The 13,395-nt window shown below is 45.3% G+C and overlaps 1 protein-coding gene across 2 annotated transcripts in view; it reads right to left on the minus strand.

Moving 5' to 3' along the window:
- Positions 1–389, minus strand: part of PTPN5 (protein tyrosine phosphatase, non-receptor type 5 (striatum-enriched)) — a 45,657-nt gene extending 45,268 nt beyond the window's left edge. For both annotated transcript variants that reach the window (XM_014530952.1, XM_014530949.1), the window contains exon 1: positions 386–389. The gene's annotated coding sequence lies outside the window, so the exon portion shown is untranslated. The remainder of the gene's footprint in view (positions 1–385) is intronic.
- Positions 390–13,395: the final 13,006 nt, after the last annotated feature.

Here is a 13,395-nt window from a genome sequence, read left to right on the forward strand (position 1 = left end):
CTGATCCGCGTGTCCGGGCTTCCTCTCTCCCCGACTCGGCTCGGAGTCCCCGCAGGCACCGCCCCCGCGCTGAGGTTGCCTGGACCCGGAGGGCGGGGAGACCGGAGCACCGCATCCATTTCATTCATGATTTTCTCCTCTCCGGAGCCCCAGGCCTGGGCTGCGCAGCTACGGCGACCGCCAGAGGGACCCCGGCGGGGTCGTGAGCGCCGAAACCGGTGGGGAACGGACAGGCAGACAGATGGGAATAGGGGGAAGTGAGACAAAGGGATCAGAGCTGGGGGAGGGGTGCTGTGGGCTCCCCACCAGATGCTCACAGGATGCCCACACCTGCACAGGCGGAGAGGTTGCAGACCCGAGCGCACACAGTGCCGGTGCCCAGGACGCGCTCCAGGGCTGGGAGGTGGCACCCTCCTCTCCACCCTTCCCTGTGCAGTCTCTGGGGAGCAGGACATCCCTCTTCCAGTTCTAGCCCTCCTGACGGGTTTCGGGACCCACACCTGTATTGACTTTATCCTGGGCACCAGGGGCAGGCAAGGAGCTGCCCATAATTCCACATCCCCCAGGCAGACCCCATTGGCCGGAGGTTCCAGTGTTTTTTATTTTTATTTATTTATTTGTTAATCCTCATCGGAGGATATTTTTCCATTGGTTTTTAGAGAGAGTGGAAGGGAGAGAGGGAGACAGAGAGAAACATCAATGTGAGAGAGACACAGTGATTGGTTGCCTTCTGCACACACTCCGACCAGGGCTGGGGAACCTGCAACCAAAGTAGGTGCCTTTGATCAGAATAGAACCCCGGCCCTTCAGTCCAGAGGCTGACGCTCTATTCACTGAGCCAAACCAGCTAGGGCCATTGTTTTTTATTTTTCACTAGAGGCCCAGTGCATGGATTCGTGCACTGGTGGGGTCCCTCGGCCTTGCCTGTGGGGATCGGGCTGAAACCGGCTTTCTGGCATCCCTCAAGGGGTCCCAGATTTCGAGAGGGCACAGGCCATGCGGAGGGACCCACTGGTGCATGATTGAGGGACCCACTGGTGCATGATCGGGGCCAGGGAGGAACTTGGGGAGGGCTCCAGAGCATGTCTGGCCTGTCTCACCCAGTCCTGATCACCGGACCCCAGCAGCAAGCTAACCTACTGGTGGGAGCATCTGCCCCCTTGTGGTCATAGCGACTGGTCAAACGGTCAAATGAATGGTTGGACACTTAGCATTTTAGGCCTTTATTATATAGGATTTTAAGTGTTGGGCTGCACAGTTCGGGGATTCTAAGCTCTGTTTTTACACGGGGAAATCTCTAGCCATCATCCTCTTTTGCCTGGTTGTCCACAACAGCCTCCTTACTGGTTTCCCTGCTTCCACCCTTGGCCCCTTGCCATTGATTCTCTAGACAGCAGTCAGAGCCATCCTTTTAAAGCATAAGTCAGATCACATTGCTCCTTTACTAGAAATCATACAAGTGAAAGCTTGAGCCCCTATAACGGCCGGCAAGGCCTCTCATGAGCTGGCTTCCTTTTAACTTTCTAATCTTAACAGCTCAGTCATACTGGTCTTTTTTTTTTTTTTTAAGTTTTTTTTTATTTCAGAGAGAGAAAGGGAGAGGGAGAGAGAGAAATATCAGTGATGAGAGATAATCATTGATCCCCAAGTTCCACACTGGGGATCTAGCCCACAACCCATCCATGTGCCCTGACCAGGAATCGAACTGTGACCTCTTGGTTCTTAGGTCTGAGCCACGCTGGTCGGGCACACTGGCCTTTTTAATGCATTACCAACATGGCAACCACTTTGTGACCTCAGGACCTTTGTACTGCTATTTTCTCTGCCTGAAAACTTACCCCAGGTAGTCACATGGCTTGCTCTGTAATCTCTTAAATATGTCACTTCAAAGAGGCTTTCTGAGATCATCCTATTTTAAATTGCAGGCCCCCTCCCCACTGCATTTTCTCCATTGCAATCATGGTTTTTATTTTGTGTTCCCTACCCCTCAGGCTCCCTGGCCCTTCACTACCAGCTCTCCACTCTGTGCTCTGGCCTCTCAGGCCTCCTACCTCAGCAGACCACTCTGTTCTCTAAACAAGCCCCACATGTCTAACCTTTGTTCATGCTGTGCTTTCAGCCTGGAATGCCTCCCCGCCATGTCTCACCTAATTTTTAAGGTCCAGTTCAAATACCTCCTTCTCCGTGGAGCCTTCCTCATCTTCCCAGGGACACTCGGCCTCATGCCTTTTTGTTTGCTGTAACAGCGGTTTCTTGCCCTTTCCCCAAGTGCACTGTGTACTCCTGGGATAGGGTTGTGTCTTCTCTCTCCCAGAGGAGGGACCAGCAGTACATGTTTGTGGATCAAAGCAGTGAATGGGAGGCCCCGGTCTGGGCCTTGATTTTTTTTTTTTTTCTTAGAAGGGGCACAGAATCCAGCTAAATCTTGTTATTCCCGGGTAGTTTCCTGCACGGTGAGGAGAAGGATCAAATGTCAAATAACGAGGCCACGATGCTCATTCAGCCTGTATGGAAGTGTGGGTAGGCATGTCAGCAAGTGCTCAATGACACATTCTCCCCTTGAGAGCATCATCTCTGTGGCTCAGCCAGCATAAGGCTGACAGCGTCAGTGTAACATAGCAGCTACCACAAACGAGGGCTTACTATGCGCCAAGCACTGTTTTGTGTGTTTTCAAGGTAGCGCTTTATTTAATCTTCATGGCAACCCTGGGAGGTAGGCATTGAATGTTTTCATTTTCAGAAGCAGAACAAGAAGGAATATGTGACTTACCAAGGTCCTCCTGTTGATAAGTGAGGGGCGTGTGTTTCAAATTCAGACCTAGCGAATGAATACCAAAGCTTATAGAGCAGGGAAGCCTTAACTGGGAAGGCCCTGGGGGCTGATGGAGGGGAGGGGAGGGGCTTAGGAAGCCTCTGAATTCAGCTCTAGAATCACAGCGATGGTACCCCCGGAGGGCCTGGGCCTCACAGGTTTCTATCAGCGGTGGCTGCGATGTCTTGTAGTGGAGGCTGGTGCTTGCCCTTCATAAAGGCAGCCTCAGAAGGCCAGAGCTGCCTCTCCAGCATTCCTAGCCATGTGCTCTGGGGTCAAGCCCAGTTCCAGCTGTCAGATGTGGATAACAATGCTCATCTCCAAGGGTTACGGGGAGGAAGAAGCGTGATGATATACCTAGAAGGTAGGAGGAGCTCAAAAAAGATCTTTCCCCTTCTTGTAGGGAGTTCTGAGCATATAGGGATATTCTTAAACTAGTCTTCTCAGGGCCTGCCTGTCCACCCTCTCATTGAAGAGTATCCTATTCCCATAGTCCGTTGCGTGTTGCCCTGGGGTGCAGGTAAGGAAGGAAAGTCTAGCATATATTGAGGGCTTTACCAATATGCTATCCATGTTGCTTTCCTTCATTCTCTTCTTTCATCTGCACAGGCACCTTAGGAGGAGGTACTATTATTACTGACAAGGAAACTGGGGCCCAGAGAGGCCCAGGGACTTCCCCATGGCCACTGCACTCACTAGTTAATGGCAGTAATGAGATTCTGCACCAGCACCATTTTCCCAATCCCATCAGCATGGAAAGCAACCCCCATCCAGCTCCTTTCTCTCCTCTGATGGGGAAGAAGGAGCCGTTCTCTGAAACCCACAGCAATGAAATCGTTGTGAGGTTGGGAGGCTTTAGGCTTATGGGGTCATTTCGTGTGACTCATTTCCTCTCTCCATAGAGGGAGGAAGAGGGGTTTGGGAAAGAGAAAGATGATCTGGTCACCAGAGAGTGTCTTGCTGGTGGTTTCTGATGGATGGTTAGAAAAGAGGGTCCACGTTTTTTGCTTTTGGCCTCACAATTCACTCTATTGTAATGAAATGTTTTATTTTAGTGAAAATGTTCCTCTATCTAGATTTTTATTTATTTACTTGCTTATTTATAACCTTCCCCAAGCCACAAAGGATTTGAGGGAGTTTACCACAAGAGCAGAAACCATAAAACAGTGTTAAAAAGTCAGTAAGGATAGAGAATCAGGACCAAGGAAAATGTAAATAAGCTTTGAGAGATAAGACCAAGGCTTAATAATTACAGCTGATTTTTACTGAGTTCTTGTGTGCACAGGAATGTATGGACATTATTTCATTTAATCCTTAGAAGAGCCCTGTAAGGCAGGTGCTATTATTATTTTCATTTTGAGGTACAGGGAACTGAGGCTCAGAGAGGTTAAATATGATGCCCAAAGTCATGTAAGTAGCAAATGGTAGAGCCAGTATTTAAGTCCAGTTTGGTGTTGAAACCCGTGTCCTTAACCACTGTCTTGTCCTGCCTCTCCAAGGGACAAAAGACCACACATTTGCAGACCACAGGGGCCTCTAGAGAACTGAGCCTCAGATTTGGTTCTGATCTTATTGGATGTGAAAATAAAAGGGGGGTGGTGGTGGTCAGTTTCATAGAAATAATGCCCTCACCTCCTTCAAGGCTTGGCTCAAGTATCACTTTCTTAATGACACCCACCCTGACCACTCTCCTCATAGTAGGTGCTCAGTAAGCTTTTGTTGAACACTTCAGTGATTATTTCAGAGAGGAAGAAACAGGAAATCTATTTAAGTGACAAGGTAGGTTGTGTTCTATTTACTAGCTCATATTTTCCTTCCCTTCACTCTTCTTTTCTCCTTTTCTTTCTCTTTCACCTTCTTGTTTCCATAAAGAATCTGAGGCAGCTCTAGCACTTAGCTTTCAGAGCAAGTGTTCCAAGAGGGTTTCCTGAGGGTGGACCCTTAGGGTCCCTGAGGCCAATGACCTTATTTTCATTGTTTCAGCAGATGTATCAGTGGGATTCATGAAGCTGATTTTGGTGGGGTCTCAAGGAAATCTGGACATCCTCCCACACCTAAATTGGCAAAGGTAATCCTTTGGGGAGGGGGGGTGGTGGCAGGCAGGTCCTAGGAAAAGAGTCCAAGTACCATTCCCAAGGGATTTGGGATTTGCAGCAGATGCTATGGGGATGGAGGTGGGAAAATAAAAAGCAGAGTTTTCCTGTGAGACTGTTGATTTAAAGGAAGAGGACATCCTTGCATTCCTGAGAGTTCATCTCCCGAGTCGTATTTCCTGGCTGCGAGGATGAGAGTGGAGAGCCAAGGATGGTAGCAAGGTGTGTCAGGGGAGAATGTGAGCTGAGACCAATAGCTGGGCTGTATGCGGGTGGGGGGTGTGATGTGATCTTGCTGTAGCGGCTCGCCACAGATTGGGACCACGCTTCTGGGGGCCACAGACACCAGCCTACCAGCTCAAGGTGAAGGCCAAGGGCACCTGGCTGCTGGTCCCAGGAAGAAACATCGGACATACTTGTCTCGGGAGGAGCGGGAGTCAGAAGTTAGTCTCGCCCGTGGTCGCTGCTCTGGGCTCCTGCAAAGCGGAGTCATTCACCAGATATTCTATCAAGGGCCTACTCTGAGGTAGCCATTGTTCCAGAAGCTGGATACACATTAGAGAGCAAGACAGCGTCTCCGCTCTCACAGAACTTATATTCTAGTGGGGACGCACTGCCAATGAACCAGGTTAAAACAATGGATGAAAGGGTAATTTCAGGCAGTGGTAAGTGCAGTGAAGAAAGAGGAAAGAGGGTGGGGTGATGAGTGAAGGTGGAAGGGTCACTTTTGAGTGGGTGTTCTGGCCTCCCGAGGAGAGAACATTTGAACAGGGCCTTGCATTACTAGAAGGAACCAGCTATGCAGAGTAGGGAGAGAGCTCCCAGGCAGAGCTTTCCCTTCTAGGTACAGCAGGAAGGCCACCGTGAGAGAGGAGGTGGGAGAGGGGGGCAGGAGCCAGACCGCATGGGGCCTTGAGGGCTGTGGAGTTGGGCTTTATTCTAATGCACTTAGAAGCTACGAGGGGTTTCTAGGTGGGAAGGATGATCAGATCTGGACTTGACGTGGGCATCCTAGAGAGCGGCAGCAGCATAGAAGCACCGGGAATCTCAGCCCTTCTGCTCTCAAAGGACCCTGAGAGGATCCTAGAGAGCGGCAGCAGCATAGAAGCACCAAGCACCTGGAATCTCAGCCCTTCTGCTCTCAAAGGACCCTGAGAGGCTGTGTAGCCTAGTGCATCCCGCAATACCCACACCAGATACTTGTGGCGGAAATCAGACTCCAGAAGGGCTCTGGTTGGCCTACAACCAATTCAAATTAGTTGCCACTGTTAAAAAGCAACTAGGACATTTCAAGTACAAATCCATATTAAAATGACAGGAGATCTGGCAACTCCAGGCTCATATGCCTACATGATAGTAGGCATATGGAGCTGGGTAGCTGGGTGGTAGGCCAGTGGAGCTGGTAGCAGTTACTCCCTTGAGGCAGGGCATGTCCAGTTTGCCACAGTTCCTACTCTTATTCCCATCACTGAGGGCAAGTGTTAGCTGACATTTGTCAAGATGCTTGCCCTGTTGTGTTTCTGAAAGGGGCAAGTCACATTTCCTGTAACATCTAAAGTACCTCTTATCTGACCCAGCTGGCTTCATTTCCCTGGCCTGTGAAAGCATTTGAGTTTTGACCCTGTCCTTCCCCTTTGTGAATCACACATCCCTCATGTGTGAAGTGTGGCATTTGAATACGGCGATTCCAAGGCCCTTTCTAGTTCTGGCTCCCAAGGCTCTCAGAGTCTGCACTTCAGAAATGAGCTGTGCTATTGACAATACTTAATTGTTCTGCAGATGGTTTCTGAGGGATTGCTCACCCTTGACGCTTTTGTCCTCAAATTATGATTTATCTGAGCCCTTGGAAGAAAAATGCCTTTTGTTTTGGGAGTTTATCCTTCATCTTTTGATTTTGAAAAAAAAAAAAGAGATTATTTCAAACAATGCAGCATAGCTGCAGTTGCTAGGAAGACAGAGCAGCAACAGAGGCTGCTTGGAGACAAGGCCATAAGAAAACTCTTCTTCCTTCCTCTCTCTCTCTCTCTTTCTCTCTCTCCTCTCTTTCAAGCAGAGGTATTATAGTCAATAACCCTTTTTAAAATGACCAATCTTAATCTCCAATAGAGTTTAGGTTGTCCTGAATCCAAAGGGTTATTTCTGAAGCCCGCCCCCCATCAGCCAATCTATTCTCAGGGAAACAACCTCCTGGGTGGCAATCCTGGCTCTGCCACTAGATAGGCATTTGACCTTGGGCAAATAACTTATTTTCCTCTGGGCCTCAGTTTCCCCATCTGTAACATAAAAGTGTAGAGGGAATGCTTGGGTGCTCTCAAATGTAGTTCCTTTTAGCCCTAATATTTCTAAAGGGGACTGCCAGAGATTTAGAGAATAAGGTAGCACTGACAGGTAAAGTCTCTACGATGCTCCTTCCACGTGGGGAAGGCCCTGGAGCCCTTTTACCTCGAAGGCATAATGTTTCCCCATAGGTCTTTGGCATTTAATCAGGGGTAAAGGATTTCTTTCTATTCACTCTTCTCAGTAGATATAGTGTGCCCTGGGTATCTGCTTTGCCAGGCAATATTACTTTTAACATCGCTCCTTTGTAGTAGGAAGGGCCAGTGACAGGACCTAAAAGTCTATGGTGATTTATTGTTTAAGTCCAGAATGGCTCTCAGACTGTTGGCCACAGGCCTGATTGAAGGGACGAGTTAAGCAACAAGTGCGCCCCCTGGTGACAGATGTAAAAATTGCAGAAAAATCCAGCCATTCAACAAATACTACTCATTGAATTTAAATCCTGCCTCTGCCTAACCCTCAAGATGGGATAAAAGAGATGTGCATAAATGTCCTGTACAGACTACAGAGGGGAAGGTTATTGTCTCTAAGGTTGTATTTTCACTTTCAGAGCCAATTTTTGCCCGTTTGGCATATTCACCTCTTGCCTCTCATTCTTGACTTAGCAATTGGGGTAGAACAGTGATTTTCAACCCTTTTCATCTCATGGCCCACTATTCTGCAGCACACCAGTTGAAAACCACTGGGGTAGAGGTTATATTGAGTTTGACACTGCCATCCTCCAATTACACCTGTCCCTCAGTGCAACAATGGAATTGGTTATTTCAAGAGGCAATCGGTCAGGTCTCAGTAGTTGGAGATGTAGAAGCCAATGTTTCAAGGGTCCTTGGGAATACTAGGAAAGGGCAGAGATAAGGTTAGAGTCACTTATTCAAACGATTAAATACTTATTGGGTACCTACTACCTTAGGGACTTCCTAAGTGATAAGGTGCAGAAGTTATGAACAAAACTGTCATGTTTTATGAGTTTACATTTTACCTGGGTGAAACAATGTTTTGTTTTGTTTTTTTTTTTTTTTTTTTTTTAAATCAGAGGTTCACATCAGACCAGCTTTCCAAATAATGCTGGTCTCGTTTGACAAAAGATTATAACGATGATTTGTCAGGGCCTCAGGGCACTAACGGGTGAAACAATGTTTTTTTTTTTTTTTTTAAATCAGAGGTTCACATCAGACCAGCTTTCCAAATAATGCTGGTCTCGTTTGACAAAATATTATAACGATGATTTGTCAGGGCCTCAGGATTTGTATAGGAGATTTGTATATCAGAACGAAAGCAATCGAGGTCTGCAGACATCACCCTGACAGACAGGAGCCCTATCCCTGACAGCTGTTCTAGATCATGAAAGTGGAATCTGAGGGAGGCTGGTTCAAGGTCTTCATTCCCCAAGCAAGGTACAATGGTCCTGGGGTTGCCTGTGAATGAGAGGAGGGAAGAGAGAGGAACAGATTAGGCATCAGAAGTTGCATATATTCATAAGTTGTCAGAGCTGGAAGGCATCTTAGAGATAATCTTTTCTAACATCTTCATTTTAGAGATGAAGTATCTGAGACCCAGAGAGAAGTCACAATTAATGATCATTAGCAAATTGGAACTAAAAATTGAATTTGTATATACTGATAATGAGAACAAGCATATTACAAATAAGTGTAAAATAGTGTGATTCCAATGTAGAGACCAAACAATAACTCCCAAAAGAAAGAACAAGAGAAGTCTCCAGAAAAAGAGATAATTGAAATGGAGATAAGAAATTTATCTGATACAGAGTTCAGAATAGTGATGTTAAAGATGCCTAACAGCATGAAAAAAAGATATAGTAACTATGAAAAAAGAACAGTTGGAAATAAAGAATGACATAGCACTAATAAACAAAACACTGGAAGGAACACACAGCAGATTAGGGGAAGCTGAGGACCGGATCAGTGAAAGAGAAGACAGGGTAGGAGAAAATCACACAATAAGAGAACTAAAAAGAAACAACAACAACAATTAAAAACAAGAGGAGAGCTTAAGGAGGCTGTGGGATAAGGCTTTATTTTCAGACTCGCGGAATTCTTTAGTAGAGTGCTGTTCTCAGAATGCCCACAAGAGGGAGATATTGCACCCTCTCCCTTTTAGGGTGCTGCTCTGAGAATGCCCACATACCTGGGTAACGGATCCCAGGACGTTGCTGCACTGAGTGCGGCTGGAGCTGGAGAATTCCTCTGAAGACAGCAATCCACAGACTTTACCAACCAATTGGTGTTTACTAGAGAGGAAACCTCCGCATTGTTCAATGCTTTCTAAGTAGTTTTTGTGCCTTTCTTGAAGCTATACGGTGTCTGTTTGCTTTCCCTGTTGCCTTCTCTTTGGGTCGAAAAATTTGCCTTAAACCTCGGCACCTTCTAGGATTGTTATGAGTATCAAAAGATAAGAAAAATAGCTGTTAGGAACTAGCTTTGTAAATGAAGGGCTATTTAAAGGTAAGAGCTTCTGCTTTCAAATGCCACACCATTCTGAAGCAGCCCACGTTTGCATCCCCAACCCATAGAGCCCTAATCAACCTCACCCTCTGTGCTCTGAGATGGTAGCTATTGGTAGCCAACCTCTCTCAGAGAGCTTAACCAATATTGACACCCTCGGGTAAGCAGCTGCTGATTGGACAGAAATGGCTGTCCATCCAGCAGAATGGGCCATGTGGCTCAGTGCAAATGTCAGGCAGGCTCGGAATAACCAAAGACAGGGCAGCACAGGTCTGAATAAAAACATCGTTTGACACTAGGATGTGTGGCTGGCTGGCTCACAAGTCCTTCATTGTCCATGTTTAGAACTACAAGCCTTTCCCGTTTGCTGGTGACAGAGTCCACTTTCCTGAAAAGGAATAATGGTTTGTGAGTAAATGATTTTGACAATGCCTCAGACCCTGTCTCTAGCCATTGGTCCAGGGTGTCACGTGACCGGAGCAGGACCAATGCGCATCTTCCACAGATTTTTTTTTTTTTTTAAACTGGAGGTAGCAGAGAAGTTTCTTTTTCACAGGGAGCCTAGGGAAGATCAGGGGAGAATGGTTTCTCTCCAGAGGTCAGGACTATGAGAGCTATTCCTATCTGCTCGAGGGGGCTCTTTAAAAAAATGCTATGGCCTTCAATATAATATTGAATGTCAACTGTGGTTGAAAAAAACTTTAAAAAATCTTTTAGTCATTTTAAAAATCAGTTTAAAAAAATCTTTTTTTTGTTGTTGAAAGTATTACATATGTCCCCTTCCTCCCCCCTATTGGCCCCTTCTGGCCTGTCCCTACCTGCCACCCCCAGGTCTTCACCACCTTATTTTCGGAGCCCATGCATTGTGCATATATGCATGTGTTTTTGTTATTAAATAGTTGTGAGTTCTTTTATGTTCCGGATACAAGTCATTTAGTAAATCTATGTTTACAAAACATACAAAACAAAAAATGCTGTGGCCAATGAAATTTGTGTTTCTGAAAAAACCTGTCTTTAGGTGGGCTGTATGTATACCGAGGGGATAACATATGAAGCAGCTCCCCAGGGGGCAGAAATCTTGGTCTTAATTTTAAGCCTTGTGCCTGGCTTACATTGCCTGGTCTATAGGAGTCACTCAACTTGTTTCTGGATTCCTCACTGAGGAATTAATCCTCTGTGGGAGGAGGGGAAGGCAGGAGCCTCCTCTCTAGCCATCTTGCTTTCAATTGTATGTCTATATTCTAGCAATGAACAATCCGAAAGCAAAGTAAAAAAAAAAATTGTGTACAATAGCATCAGAAAACATAAAATACTAATTTGGCAAAAGGTGTGCAAGATTTAGAAAATGGAAACTACAAAAAGTTGCTGAGAACAATTTAGGAAGACTGAAATACATAGCTAGATATACCATGTTTATGAATTCAAAGACTCTGTATTCTAAGATGTCTATTATCTCCAATTAATTAATAGAGTCAACACAATCACAGTAAAAATTTCGTTACTATTTAAAAAAATGTATTTTTTAAAAAAAATTAAAAAATATATTTTATTGATTTTTTACAGAGAGGAAGGGAGAGGGATAGAGAGTTAGAAACATCGATGAGAGAGAAACATCTATCGGCTGCCTTCTGCACACCCCACACTGGGGATGTGCCTGCAGCCAAGGTACATGCCCTTGACCGGAATCCAACCTGGGACCTTTCAGTCCGCAGGCCGACGCTCTATCCACTGAGCCAAACCAGTTAAGGCTATATATATTTATTGATTTCAGAGAGGAAGGGAGAGGGAGAAAGAGATAGAAACATCAATGATGAGAGAGAATCATTGATTGGCTGCCTCCTCCACGCCCCACACTGGGGATTGAGCCCAAAACCCAAGCATGTGCCCTGACGAGGAATTGAACCTTTTGGTCCATAGGTTGATGCTCAACTACTGAGCCATGAGGGCTGAGCTCATCAGGATTTTTAAAAACTGATTTTTAAAGAGAGAGGAGGGGAGAGGGAGAGAGAGAGAGAGAAGAAAATACCAATTTCAGAGTGAAACATTGATTAGCTGCTTCCTGCATACCCCCCATCCCTGGAGATCGAGCCTGAAACCCAGGCATGTGCCCAGACCGGGAATTGAACTGTGACCTCCTGGTGCACGGGACAACACTCAACCAACTGAGCCACACCTGCCAGGGCTCATCAGGAATTTTATAGCAGTTTGAGAATTTTTTTAAACATTTATATACAAATGCAAAAGACTGAGGTAGCTTAAGAAATCCTGAAGAAGAAAAACCAAGTTAGAAGATATACCCTACCTGATTTTAAAACTTAACACGAAACTACAGCTCGTCAACCCTGCTGTTGTAACATGAAAGCAGTCACAGACAATATGTATACAAACAGGCATGGCTATGTTCCAATGAAACTTTATTTACAAAAGCAGGCAGTTAGTGGGATTTGGCCCACAGGCTGACTTCTGGAATAGACTTACAGAAGAGATCAGAATGTCCAGAAATATTCCCATGCTTATAAGCACAGTTTCTGACACAAGGACTAAATGATTTAATGGGGGTGGGGAGTAGGAGGGAATGTCTTTTCAACAATGTGTCGAACAACTGGATAACTGTATGGGGGGAAAAATAAATCTTGACCCCTACCTCACACTCTCCACAGAAATGAATTTGAAATGTCTCATACATCTAAAAGTAATTTTACTTTTTTTATAAAGAGCAAAAATTATAATACTGTTAGAAGAAAACATTGGAGAATACCTTTGTTTCCTTCGCAGTAGGCAAAGATTTCTTAAAATGCATAAAGCACTAATCATAAAAGAAAAGAAAACTAATAAATTAGATTTCATAAAAACCCAAAACTTCTGCCCATCAGAAGATACTTTAAAAATGAATAAGCAAATCCCAGACTTGGAAAAAAAATATTTATGCAACACATAAATCTGACAAAGGAATTTTATATAAAATATACAAAGGACTCCAACAAATCAATGTAAAGAGATAGACAACCCAGTAAAAGTGGGTAGCAGACTTGAACAGGCACTTCAAAAAAAAAAAAAAAAAAAAAAAAAAAAAAAAATGGTCCAAAGTACAAGAAAAGATGTACCTTCTTTCAGGGGAAAGGTTGGTATACTTCACATATAGCTGAAATAGGTATATCATGTTAAGAAGAAGGTTGACTTTGCTTTATTAGCTTTATTTTGAGTTTATTATGGTTTGATAAGGTGTTTATGGGTGCCAAGGGGTAGACTGTGATGGATTTGAAAGTGTCAACTTGGCTAGGCTTAACTATGTTTTCCAGAATTCTTTTTCCTTCCATGTATGTTTCTGGTTAGGGTAGGCATCAAGAGACAATTTGCAGAAGATTTGGTGGTTGGAAATAAAGCAGCAGCCATACTGTTTTTATGCATAGAAGATCAGTGCAAGGGCACCAGGGTGCTCATGCACGCTCATCGCATTGGTGTGAGGCAGCAGCAGCTGAGCCTGCAGCTATTTCACCTTCCCTTGGATCTGCCTTCAGTGTCTCTGACCCCGGGCCAGCTGTGTGTTCAGTTCCATGATGAAGGGAGCCAATTTCTCCTGCAGAACTCTCACATCATCAAAATGCGGGCCTTGGGAGAGACTGACGTGAATGCTGGTCAGCTATCATGGGTTTTTGCTCAGGCTCCTGGGTTCTAGTTTGCCCTGCATACT

Source organism: Myotis brandtii, unplaced genomic scaffold (genome assembly GCF_000412655.1).
Source record: "Myotis brandtii unplaced genomic scaffold, ASM41265v1 scaffold782, whole genome shotgun sequence".
NCBI lineage: Eukaryota > Metazoa > Chordata > Mammalia > Chiroptera > Vespertilionidae > Myotis > Myotis brandtii.